The 10,893-nt window shown below is 44.6% G+C and overlaps 1 pseudogene; it reads right to left on the bottom strand.

Moving 5' to 3' along the window:
• Nucleotides 1–3,829: 3,829 nt before the first annotated feature.
• LOC133650004 (uncharacterized protein K02A2.6-like) lies at nt 3,830–8,455 on the bottom strand (annotated as a pseudogene).
• Nucleotides 8,456–10,893: the final 2,438 nt, after the last annotated feature.

Here is a 10,893-nt window from a genome sequence, read left to right as displayed (position 1 = left end):
CGAAAACCTCCCGGGACAAATATTCTCCCGATAATCTCCCGATTTTCAGCCGGAGCTGGAGGCCACGCCTCCTCCAGCTCCATGCGGACCTGAGTGAGGACAGCCTTTTTTCACGTCCGCTTTCGCACGATATAAACAGCGTGTCTGCCCAATCACGTTATTCCATACGAGGCGTCCGGCATACCGCCGATAAGCATGGTGCAGATGGAGAAGATCTTCTCGGCGTCCGTGTTGGCGCACACGTTGCAAAAGCAGACGCTGGTCAGGCTGCTGAGGGTGAAGTAGAGGGCGCCGATGTACGAGCTGCGGACTGACGGGCCGCCGACCGTGTTATTGACGTAGGGCATCTCCAGGCGTTTGCCCAGCTCATGGAGCCATCCTTGGGGAAGAGACGGGAGGACAACAGGGTGACAAGAACTAAATCATCCAGACTAGAGATAAATTGTATTATTATGTTTATCTTACCTTTTAAAATAAATATATTAATTATTTTATTTTTTTTAAACTAAATACATTTTTACTATATTTTGCTAAAAAAACCAAAATTAATTGTATTTTTATTTGTATTTTTTCTGACTCCTTATTACATCCAGCCATAGAATTATACATTAAAATAAACATATTTGAAATAATTAATTTTAAATGATCATAATAATTCATTTAAAATTACCATATTTAATTATTAAAATAATTGCTTGTTTATCAACAACTTTAGCATTTTATTCATTACATTTTGAAGCTCTCAGAAGCCAAGTTATGCTATATTCCTTAAGATTTATTTATGCAAGTTTGAAGTATCAATTATCTAAACACAGTTTTGTTTGCATATTTTCAGGATGTATATATATGTATTAGGGGTGTGGGAAAAAATCGATTCGAATTCGAATCGCGATTCTCACGTTGTGCGATTCAGAATCGATTCTCATTTTTAAAAAATCGATTTTTTTTTTTTTAATATATTTTTTTAATAATTGTTTTATTTTTATTTATTTATTTATTTATTTTTTAATTAATCAATCCAACAAAACAATACACAGCAATACCATAACAATGCAATCCAATTCCAAAACCAAACCCGACCCAGCAACACTCAGAACTGCAATAAACAGAGCAATTGAGAGGAGACACAAACACGACACAGAACAAACCAAAAGTAGTGAAACAAAAATGAATATTATCAACAACAGTATCAATATTAGTTACAATTTCAACATAGCAGTGATTAAAAATCCCTCATTGACATTATCTTTAGACATTTAGTTTATGAGATGCGATGCAAGTGTAAGCCACTGTGACACTATTGTTCATTTTTTGTATTTTTTTTTTTATTAATGTTTGTAATGATAATATCAATGAGGGATTTTTAATCACTGCTATGTTGAAATTGTTACTAATATTGATACTGTTGTTGATAATATTCATTTTTGTCTCACTACTTTTAGATTGTTCCGTGTCATGTTTGTGTGTCCTCAATTGCTCTCAATTGCTCTGTTTATTGCTATTCTGAATGTTGCTGGGTCGGGTTTTGTTTTGAAATTGTATTGCATTATTATGGTATTGTTGTGTATTGTTTTCATTAAAAAAAATAAATAAATAAATAAATAAATTTTAAAAAATCGTTTTTGAATCGAGAATCGTGTTGAATTGAAAAAAAATTGATTCTGAATCGAATCGTGACCCCAAGAATCGATTTTGAATCGAATCGTGGGACACCCAAAGATTCCCAGCCCTAATATATATATATATATATATATATATATATATATATATATATATATATATATATATATATATATATATATATATATATATATATATATATATATATACACATAAATATATATATATATATATATATATATATAAATATATATATATATATATATATATATATATATATATATATATATATATATATATATATATATATATATATATATACATAAATATATATATATATATATATATATATATATATATATATATATATATATATATATATATATATATATATATATATATATATATATATATATATAAATATATATATATATATATATATATATATATATATATATATATATATATATATGAAATATTTGACTTGGTGAATTCTAGCTGTAAATATACTCCTCCCCTCTCGGCGTGGCGAAGTTGGTAGAGTGGCCGTGCCAGCAATCGGAGGGTTGCTGGTTACTGGGGTTCAATTCCCACCTTTTACCATCCTAGTCATGTCCGTTGTGTCCTTGGGCAAGACACTTCACCCTTGCTCCTGATGGGTGCTGGTTAGCGCCTTGCATGGCAGCTCCCGCCATCAGTGTGTGAATGTGTGTGTGAATGGGTGAATATGGAAATACTGTCAAAGCGCTTTGAGTACCTTGAAGGTAGAAAAGCGCTATACAAGTATAACCCATTTATCATTTATCATTTAACGACGCCCTCAACCATGCCCCGCCCCCCCAACCACGCCCCCCCCCCCAGCCCCCCGCTCCCCACCTCCCGAAATCGGAGGTCTCAAGGTTGGCAAGTATGCTTCACGGCAAGACTCAGTTGAAAGAACACAGTGCCATCTCTTCCTTGATAGCAACCTCTCCATGTGTCTGTCTTGGCTGTAAATATGTTCTGATTGCATCACATCGCAAATAGCATCCATTATTTCATTCAGATAATAGCTGACATTGCAGTCAAATGAGTCAATAGCCGAGCTTACATTAAGTACGGTTTAAGTTTGGGTTACCAACTTTTTCACCCTCTGTGCATTTCGGAATTTTCTGCTTTACAAATGCTGCTTATTTACTTTCTGTTAACTTCAGAAGTTCATCCAGTTGAGCTTATAGGTACCTTATGTGAGCTCCTCTTGCTATCCCTAAATAGAAAAACCAGCAACAACAACCTGTTGCTGCCGCTAGCCCAAAAGTCAAGATGCTAACGCTAAAAATGAATTAGCCAAATGCACATATATACTTCTTTCAGCCCGTATTTCCTCCTCCTCCTTCCTTCGTTTTGTAGGCCGCATTGGTTAACTTTGATGTTCCAATAATCATCGTAAAAGATTATCGATCAGATAAAATTGCTCCACTAGCTTTCTTCCATTGTGATACAATGTGTCGTCTCTCTCCACCAGCAGTTTTAGCAGGTTCCTGTCTTGTCATAGGTGATAGGTTAGATTGTTGGTTTTTTTTAAGAAAACGTTCCAATTATGTGTACAGTATGTGCAAAAAAAATGCATTTATGTATTTCTATTGTAATTATTTTCTTTTATCTTGTTTTTTTTTTTACATTATGCTATTTGGCGGCTGCCTTGTTCGCCTGTAGGGAAAGCCAGACCTGCATGTGATGCACAGCTTGTTACGGATCACACACCTGCCGCCTCTCATTCTGCTGTGCGCTCCGCTGAGCACACCTCGGGACACACCCACTGGCGTTCCTCTCTGGGTCCGACTGCAGCCTCTCTGCAATCAACACACCTGACACTGATGAGAGACCTGCCTTCATAAGCCAGCGCGTCATGCGTTCCAGTGCCAGAACATAGCTACTTGTACTTGTACAGTAACCCTCATACATATCTGTAGTAAAGTGAAGTACTTCTTATCATGCTCAACTCGAACTTTTAATGAAGACCAGCACACAGATACAACATACACAGCTGTTAGCTCTACTGTTGTCAAAACACTGCTGGCCCCGGTGCCTAGGACCCCGCCTGAACCCCTAGTGGTGGTCACGGTGCTGCCTGAACAAAAAGGCACATTAACACTACAACATTCCCTCCACCCATAGTCCAGTCAAATATTCATACTCCCCTCTTAGTGTAATACACAACCCCCATAAATCACTGAGTCTGTATGAGAACATAGTCCTTAAGATATGATGGAGGTTTCCTTTGGCGAGCGGTGTCCCTGACTCCCACTTCTGCATCCTGTGCTTGATCACCTGGTTCCTGCTCATCGGGTTCCAGATCAACTAGTTCCTGATCAACTAGTTCCTGATCAACTGCTCCTGGTGGTGCTGAATGGAAATCCTCGGGAAAACTGTACTCTGATGTGTCACGAAGAGTTTCCTTCTGATCATAACGTGGACGGATCTGATCCTGATGTCTTCTCACCAGCTTGCCATCTTGAGTTTTTGCTGTCCAAGACACTGGACCAGTCCTCTCCACGAGTCTCGCCTGAATCCATTTCTGACCCGCATATCCTCGTATGTATACAGCCTCACAGTCTGTGAACACTCGGTCCCTGGCCCTTTTGTCATGGTTTTGTTTTTGTTTTGCCTGGTTTGAGCCCACTTTGTCTGACAGTGCTGGCCGGACCATGTCCAGCTGCGTTCGCAATCTCCTGTTCATTAGCAGCTCCGCAGGCGTAATGCCGGTTGTAGTCTGAGGAGTTGATCTGTATTTAAAGAGAAACCTAGACACCTTTGTTTCCACACTTCCCTCCCCCATCTTCTTGATGGCTTCCTTGAAGACCCGTACAGCGCGCTCCGCACAGCCATTTGAGGACGGGTGGTATGGGGCTGTTGTCACATGTTTTACGTCATTTTTTCTGAGGAAATTTTCAAACTCTGCACTGACCAGACTTGGCCCATTGTCTGTAACCAGACTTGCTGGGATGCCATGAGTGGCAAATATGCTTCTCAATTTCTCAATAGTTATTGAGGAGGTTATGGACTGCATTGGGATGATCTCCATCCATTTGGAGTAAGCATCGATGACAATCAAAAACATTTTTCCCAGAATGGGCCCGCAAAAATCCAAATGTAGTCTCATTCATGGCTGATTTGGCCACTCCCAGGGATGCAGCGGCGCGGCCGGAGGTGTGGCCTGGTTAGCTTGACATGTATGACATCTGCGCACTGCTGCCTCCAACTCCTCATCCATGTTGGGCCACCATACGTAACTTCGGGCTAGGGATTTTATCCTTGAGACCCCTGGATGAGCTGCATGTAGCTCTTCCGTCATTACCTGCCGACCCCGAGGTGGTATTACCACCCTTGTCCCCCACAGAAGGCAGCCATCCTCCACACTCAGCTCATGCTGTCTTTTCATATACGGCTTCACTCGTGGATCAGCACATACCTTGGGCCAGGAACCATGTAACAGCCATTGTTGCACTCTGGACAATATTGGATCTCGTCTGGTCCAGTCCCGGATCTGCTTGGCTTGCAATGGTGTGCCATTCATGTGTTCCATCAGCATTATTACCTCCTCCTCGCGTGGTGTACTGCTGGGCATGACTGGCAATGGGAGTCGGCTTAAGGCATCAGCGTTCCTATGTTTCGAGCCTTCCTTGTATTCTAAGGTGTATTCATAAGCTGCCAAAAGCAAGGCCCACCTCTGCATTCTGGCTGCCGCCAACTGTGGAATGCTTTTGCTCTCACCCAAAAGACCCAGCAGCGGTTTGTGATCTGTGACGATGGTGCAGTGCTTGCCGAAAAGGTATTGATTAAATTTTTTTAGGCCAAACATGATGGCTAGTGCCTCCTTTTCCAATTGAGAGTAACCCCTCTCAGCCACTGTTAGTGAACGGGACATGTATCCAATGGGCTTTTCTGAACCATCTGGGAAACGGTGAGATAGAACGGCCCCCACACCGTATGGGGAAGCATCACAGGCCAGATAAAGTGACTTTCCGTCATCAAAGTGTATCAATAGTTTATCAGATTGGAGACACTTTTTTGCTGCCTCGAATGCTCGACTCTGATTCGTCGTCCATTTCCACGCATTTCCCTTTCTCAGCAGTTCATGTAAAGGCTCCAAGATGGTGGATATGTTTGGCAAGAATCTGTGATAGTAATTTAACATTCCAAGGAACGATTTCAACTGTGTCTGGTCAGTTGGCTGAGGAGCATTTACAATGGCTTCAACTTTATCTGCCACTGGATGGATGCCGTTGCAGTTAATTTTGTAACCGAGATACACTACCTCGGGTGCCATGAACACACATTTTTGTCGTTGCAAGCGAAGGCCTGCAGCTGCAATTCTTTCAAGCACCTCTCCGAGATTTTTTAAGTGGCTAGCATCATCCTTCCCTGTTACTGAGATGTCGTCCACTCTCACCACTACTTGAGACAGTCCTTGCAATAGACCATCCATGGTGCGCTGGAAAATGCCTGGTGCCGAAGACACTCCATACGGCAATCTTGTGTACTGGTATAGTCCTCGATGTGTGTTTATTGTTGTGAACTTCTTTGAGTCCTCATCTAACCTGAGTTGCTGGTAGGCTTGAGACATGTCCAGTTTGGTAAAAAAAATTTCCACCTCCTAATACTGCTAACAAGTCCTCCGTTTTCGGGATTGGGTAGTTATCTAATTTTGACACTGGGTTTACAGTGACTTTATAGTCCCCACAGATTCTAGTTGTTTTGTCTGGTTTTATGATGGGCACAATGGGGGCGGCCCACTCCGAAAAGTTCACGGGTTCAAGAATGCCTTCCTTCTCCAGCCTTACTAATTCAGCCTCAACGTTGTCTTTTAGTGCATATGGCAGTGGTCGAGCTTTGAAATATCTTGGCTTGGCATCTCGCTCGACATAGATTTTTGCTGAGGCCCCGACTAACATGCCCAGTTCCTTCTTAAAAACATCCTCATGTCTCGTGAGTAGCTCATCTAAGTCCTGCTGCATACTTAACCTCAGGCTAAATACAGTGCTCCAATCTATTTTAATTGCTTTCAACCAATTTCTGCCCATGAGATTTGGGCCCTCACCCTTTACCACCAGTAATGGTAATTGTTTTGCCTGCCCTCTGTAGTTGACTTGCACTTGCAGTTTCCCTAACACTCCCACCTTCTCTTTGGTGTAGGTGTATAGTTTCACATGTGTGTGTTGGAGTCATCCTCCCCCCATCTTTTGGTACGTGTCCTCAGTAATTATCGTCATGCCTGCTCCAGTGTCAATTTCAAATTCAACGTCATGTCCATTTATTTGTATGTGCTCTTTGTATGGTTCCACTTTCTCCTCCATACTCAGGTTATAGAGTGTGTGTGCATATTCTACATTTTCGGTCTCATTTCCCAACCTGTAAGTTGCACCTGATGTTGGTCCTTCAGGTTTCCTTATCTGCCCGGCACTGCGACATTTTCTGGCCAAGTGCCCCCTCTTGTGGCAATTGTGGCAAATTGCATCAATGAACCGGCAGTCTGTCGGCCCATGACTACCACCGCACCGGAAACAGCCACTCAGTGGGACGCGCCGATCTGCTCCTAGCTGGACTTTGTGGACCGTTCCTTCTGCCCCAGTTAGTTGGAAGTCCGCCAGGTCCTTGGATGCTGTTTCCATCGATGTGGCCAAGTCAATGGCCCGTGCTAGAGTCAATTTTTCATCATCCTCAGACAACAAACGACGTTGGATGCTATCCTCGTTGATACCACACACAAGTCTGTCTCTAAGCATGTCATCTAATGCAGTTCCAAATTTGCAATGTTCCGTGAGCCTCCTTAGCTCCGCAACAAACGAAGAAACAGACTGACCTTGTTGTCTCAATTTGGAATGAAAATTGAATCGTTCCACAATCAAACTGGGTTTTGGCGCAAAGTGATCCGTTAATTTCTGAAGCATCTCCGTCAATGTCATGTCTGTATCCGCCGGCTTACCGGGCTGGCACAAATCCCGCAACACTGCATATATTTTGGCGCCACACAAACTCAGGAAAATTGCCTCCTGTTGTCCTTCGTCTGTGATTTTGTTAGCCACGAAGTAAAATTCCAGTCGTTCAGCATACTGTTGCTAATCATCCGTAGTTTGGTCAAACTCCGTTAAATTTCCAAACAACGCCATTGAAGTCTTGATTTATCCTCGTCGCCAATGTAGTAAAGTGAAGTACTTCTTATAATGCTCAACTCGAACTTTTAATGAAGTCCAGCACACAGATACAACATACACAGCTGTTAGCTCTACTGTTGTCACAACACTGCTGGCCCCGGTGCCTAGGACCCCGCCTGAACCCCTAGTGGTGGTCACGGTGCTGCCTGAACAAAAAGGCACATTAACATTACAACAGTATCCAGCTTTCCTTGCCTATATGTGCTTCCTCGCTCTTTGTGTTTCCCTCCGTCATGCTCACTGTGTCTCGTTTTGTGTCGTCATCCTTCCCTGGTTTCGAGCTGTGTGTCTCGTCTCCGCGGACCCCTTCTGAACTCTCTGCTGCCTCCTTGGATCTCGACCTCACGCCTGCCCTTTGACCACGATGCCTCGCTCCAGCCCTCGACCTCCCGCCTGTTTCTGGACCTTCGAGCCTGCCTTGCCCTATCTGGACTTCTGCCTCGATCTCAACACGCACCTTCAACAATGCCTGGTAACACCCCTCATATACTTACTACACATAGTCACACCTTATTCATTTGGTTTAAGTACACACTTCACGCACATCTGTTTATATCAATAAACACGTTGCAAGCTAACAACGTCACTGTCTCCGTGCCGTCTTCTTCTCCCACTGTACTGTTACAGTACGCTCTGGCCATGACAGAACCAGATGGCAGTGACAAGGCATGACCCACGCTCTCTTCCCAAGCCCCAACGAGCCCCCACGAGCCCCAACGTCGCGGCCATGCACATGGTATTCCAGCAGCACCAAAAGCATTTTTGTTCACTGGAGAATAAGCTCGAGGCTGCATTCGCCAAACTTTTGGCTAAATTGGACACCATTTCCCTGAGCATTTCTGCTCCCCCGGCGCCCGAACATGCCACCTCCACAGCCACCGCCCCCTGGCAGTCCCCTCACTCCCAGGAACCTAAGATTGCTAGCCCCAGGCCTTTTGAAGAGGATTTTGGATTTTGTTGTGGACCAGACCTCCATTTAGCTTCTCTCCTGTACCTGCTAAACTGGAGGAACCCATGCAGCTAAGCAGGACACGTCTAGCGGCAGAGGAAAGGGAGAGGAGGTTTCGGCAGCGCCTCTGCCTGTATTGCGGATTTGCGAGGCATGAAATCAGGGCGTGTCCTACACGGCCAAAAGGACAAAGCTCGCCCGTCAGGGGAATACTTGTGAGTCACACATCTGTTTCCCAGGTCCACAACGACCCCGGCATTCTTTTCCCGGCAACCTTGTCCTGGAGCTCGAAGAGCCTGACTGTGGGGGCCTACCTGGATTTGGGAGCAGACGAGAGTTTCATGGACTGGGAATTTGTTCGCCGGGCCGGGATTGGCCTTCTGAACCTGGACACCTCCCTGCAGGCTCAGGCCTTGGACGGACACCCCCTTGGACCGATAACCCACCGCACGAAACCCGTATCCCTAACCCTCTCGCGGAATCACACGGAGATCCTCAGCCTCTGGATTCTCAACGGCCCTATCGCTCCCCTAGTCCTTGGCCACTCTTGGCTACGCCAGCACGACCCCCAGATTTCCTGCACCTCAGGAAAGATCTTGGCCTGGAGCACGGCAGCAGTACCTTTTTCGGGGAGGAAAAAGCCCTTGTCACTCTCCACGGACCTTTGCCACAATTCCCCCAGTTTATCATGATCTTGTGGCTGTGTTCAGCAAGGAACGAACACTCCCCCTTCCCCCGCACAGGCCCTATGATTGTGCCGCCGAGCTTGTGCCCAACGCTGTCCTTCCCTCAAGCCGACTATACAACCTCTCACTACCCGAAAAACAGGCCATATTACAGACTCACTCTCATTCTGCATCATCACTCCCTCAAAGTCCCCGGTAGCCACGGGATTTTTCTTTGTGAGCAAGAAGGATGAGTCTTTGCTACCCTGCACTGACTACCGGCAACTAAACTTCATCACAGTGAAGAATAAGTACCCTCTACCCCTAATGAGCTCTTCCATTGAGCCTCTCGTCCCAGCTACCATTTTTACCAAGCTCGACCTCCGTAATGCTTACCACCTCGTTCCGGATTAAGGAGGCAGACGAGTGGAAGACAGCATTCATGTTATGTTTGCGGAGGGAGTTGACGGCACAGACCACAAGAGGGCATAGTAGTTCTATGTTTTATTTATATATATATACCATATATATAAATAATATCAAAACAATTATATTAATTAAACAACAAGGGAATGGAGTGTGATGAAAACCAAGAGAGTGTATTGTGTGTGCGACTATGTGTATGAATTAACTGTTGAGTGTTACTGTGAGTGTTGTCTGAGGAAGCGGACAAGTCCAAAGGAGCTAGGCAGAAGAAGTTCCCTGTCAAAGCGGGAGGTCGAGGATCGAGGGAGGCAGTCCGGAATCCAGAGGGAAACAAACAAGGAATCACAGGGAGAAGACGAGACGCACAGCTCATCATGTGGAACAAAGGCAGACTGCAGGAAGGACGACAAGGAAGACAACGTGACCAAATAAACACGATGGTGGAGAACACAGAGAGCGAAGCAAGGTTGCATAGAGCTGGATGATAGCTTACGGTACTCAACAGAAGACTACGTTCTGGCCCGGAATAGCAGGTTGAGCAGGCTTTTGAAGGCGGTCCTGATGATCAGCTTCAGGTGCGCTGATTGCCGGTGATTGCTTGCAGCTGCTTGCCGCAGCCGGAGTAACGCGTGCAGGAGGTGAGCGGTCGTGGGTGTGTCCCGAGGTGCGCTCTTGAAGGCGCAACCAGCAGAGCACACAGATGAGGACGCATTGGAACGCTGTCATGCCATTTTAATAAACACGCTGCAAGCTAACAACGTCACCGTCTCCGTGCCGTCTCCTTCTCCCACTGTACCGTTACACAGCTCCCTCGTGCCTGCAGCACTCATGCAACCACATGTCACTGTACTGTACGCACGATACAATTATCTTGCTCGCCACTTGTGTTGCCAGATTTCAACATTTTCCGTGGGTAGTACATACTGTATTTACAAACTGTACACTGACAACATCCAGGTGTTCTCTCTGAAGTATTGTGTTTTGGTAGTAAACATCCATCCATCCATTTTCTACCGATTGTCCCTCTTGGGATCGCGGG

The sequence above is a fragment of the Entelurus aequoreus genome, linkage group LG01 (genome assembly GCF_033978785.1).
Source record: "Entelurus aequoreus isolate RoL-2023_Sb linkage group LG01, RoL_Eaeq_v1.1, whole genome shotgun sequence".
NCBI lineage: Eukaryota > Metazoa > Chordata > Actinopteri > Syngnathiformes > Syngnathidae > Entelurus > Entelurus aequoreus.
The sequence above is the reverse complement of the archived record's forward strand: the minus strand, read 5'-3'. Positions and strand labels throughout refer to the sequence as shown.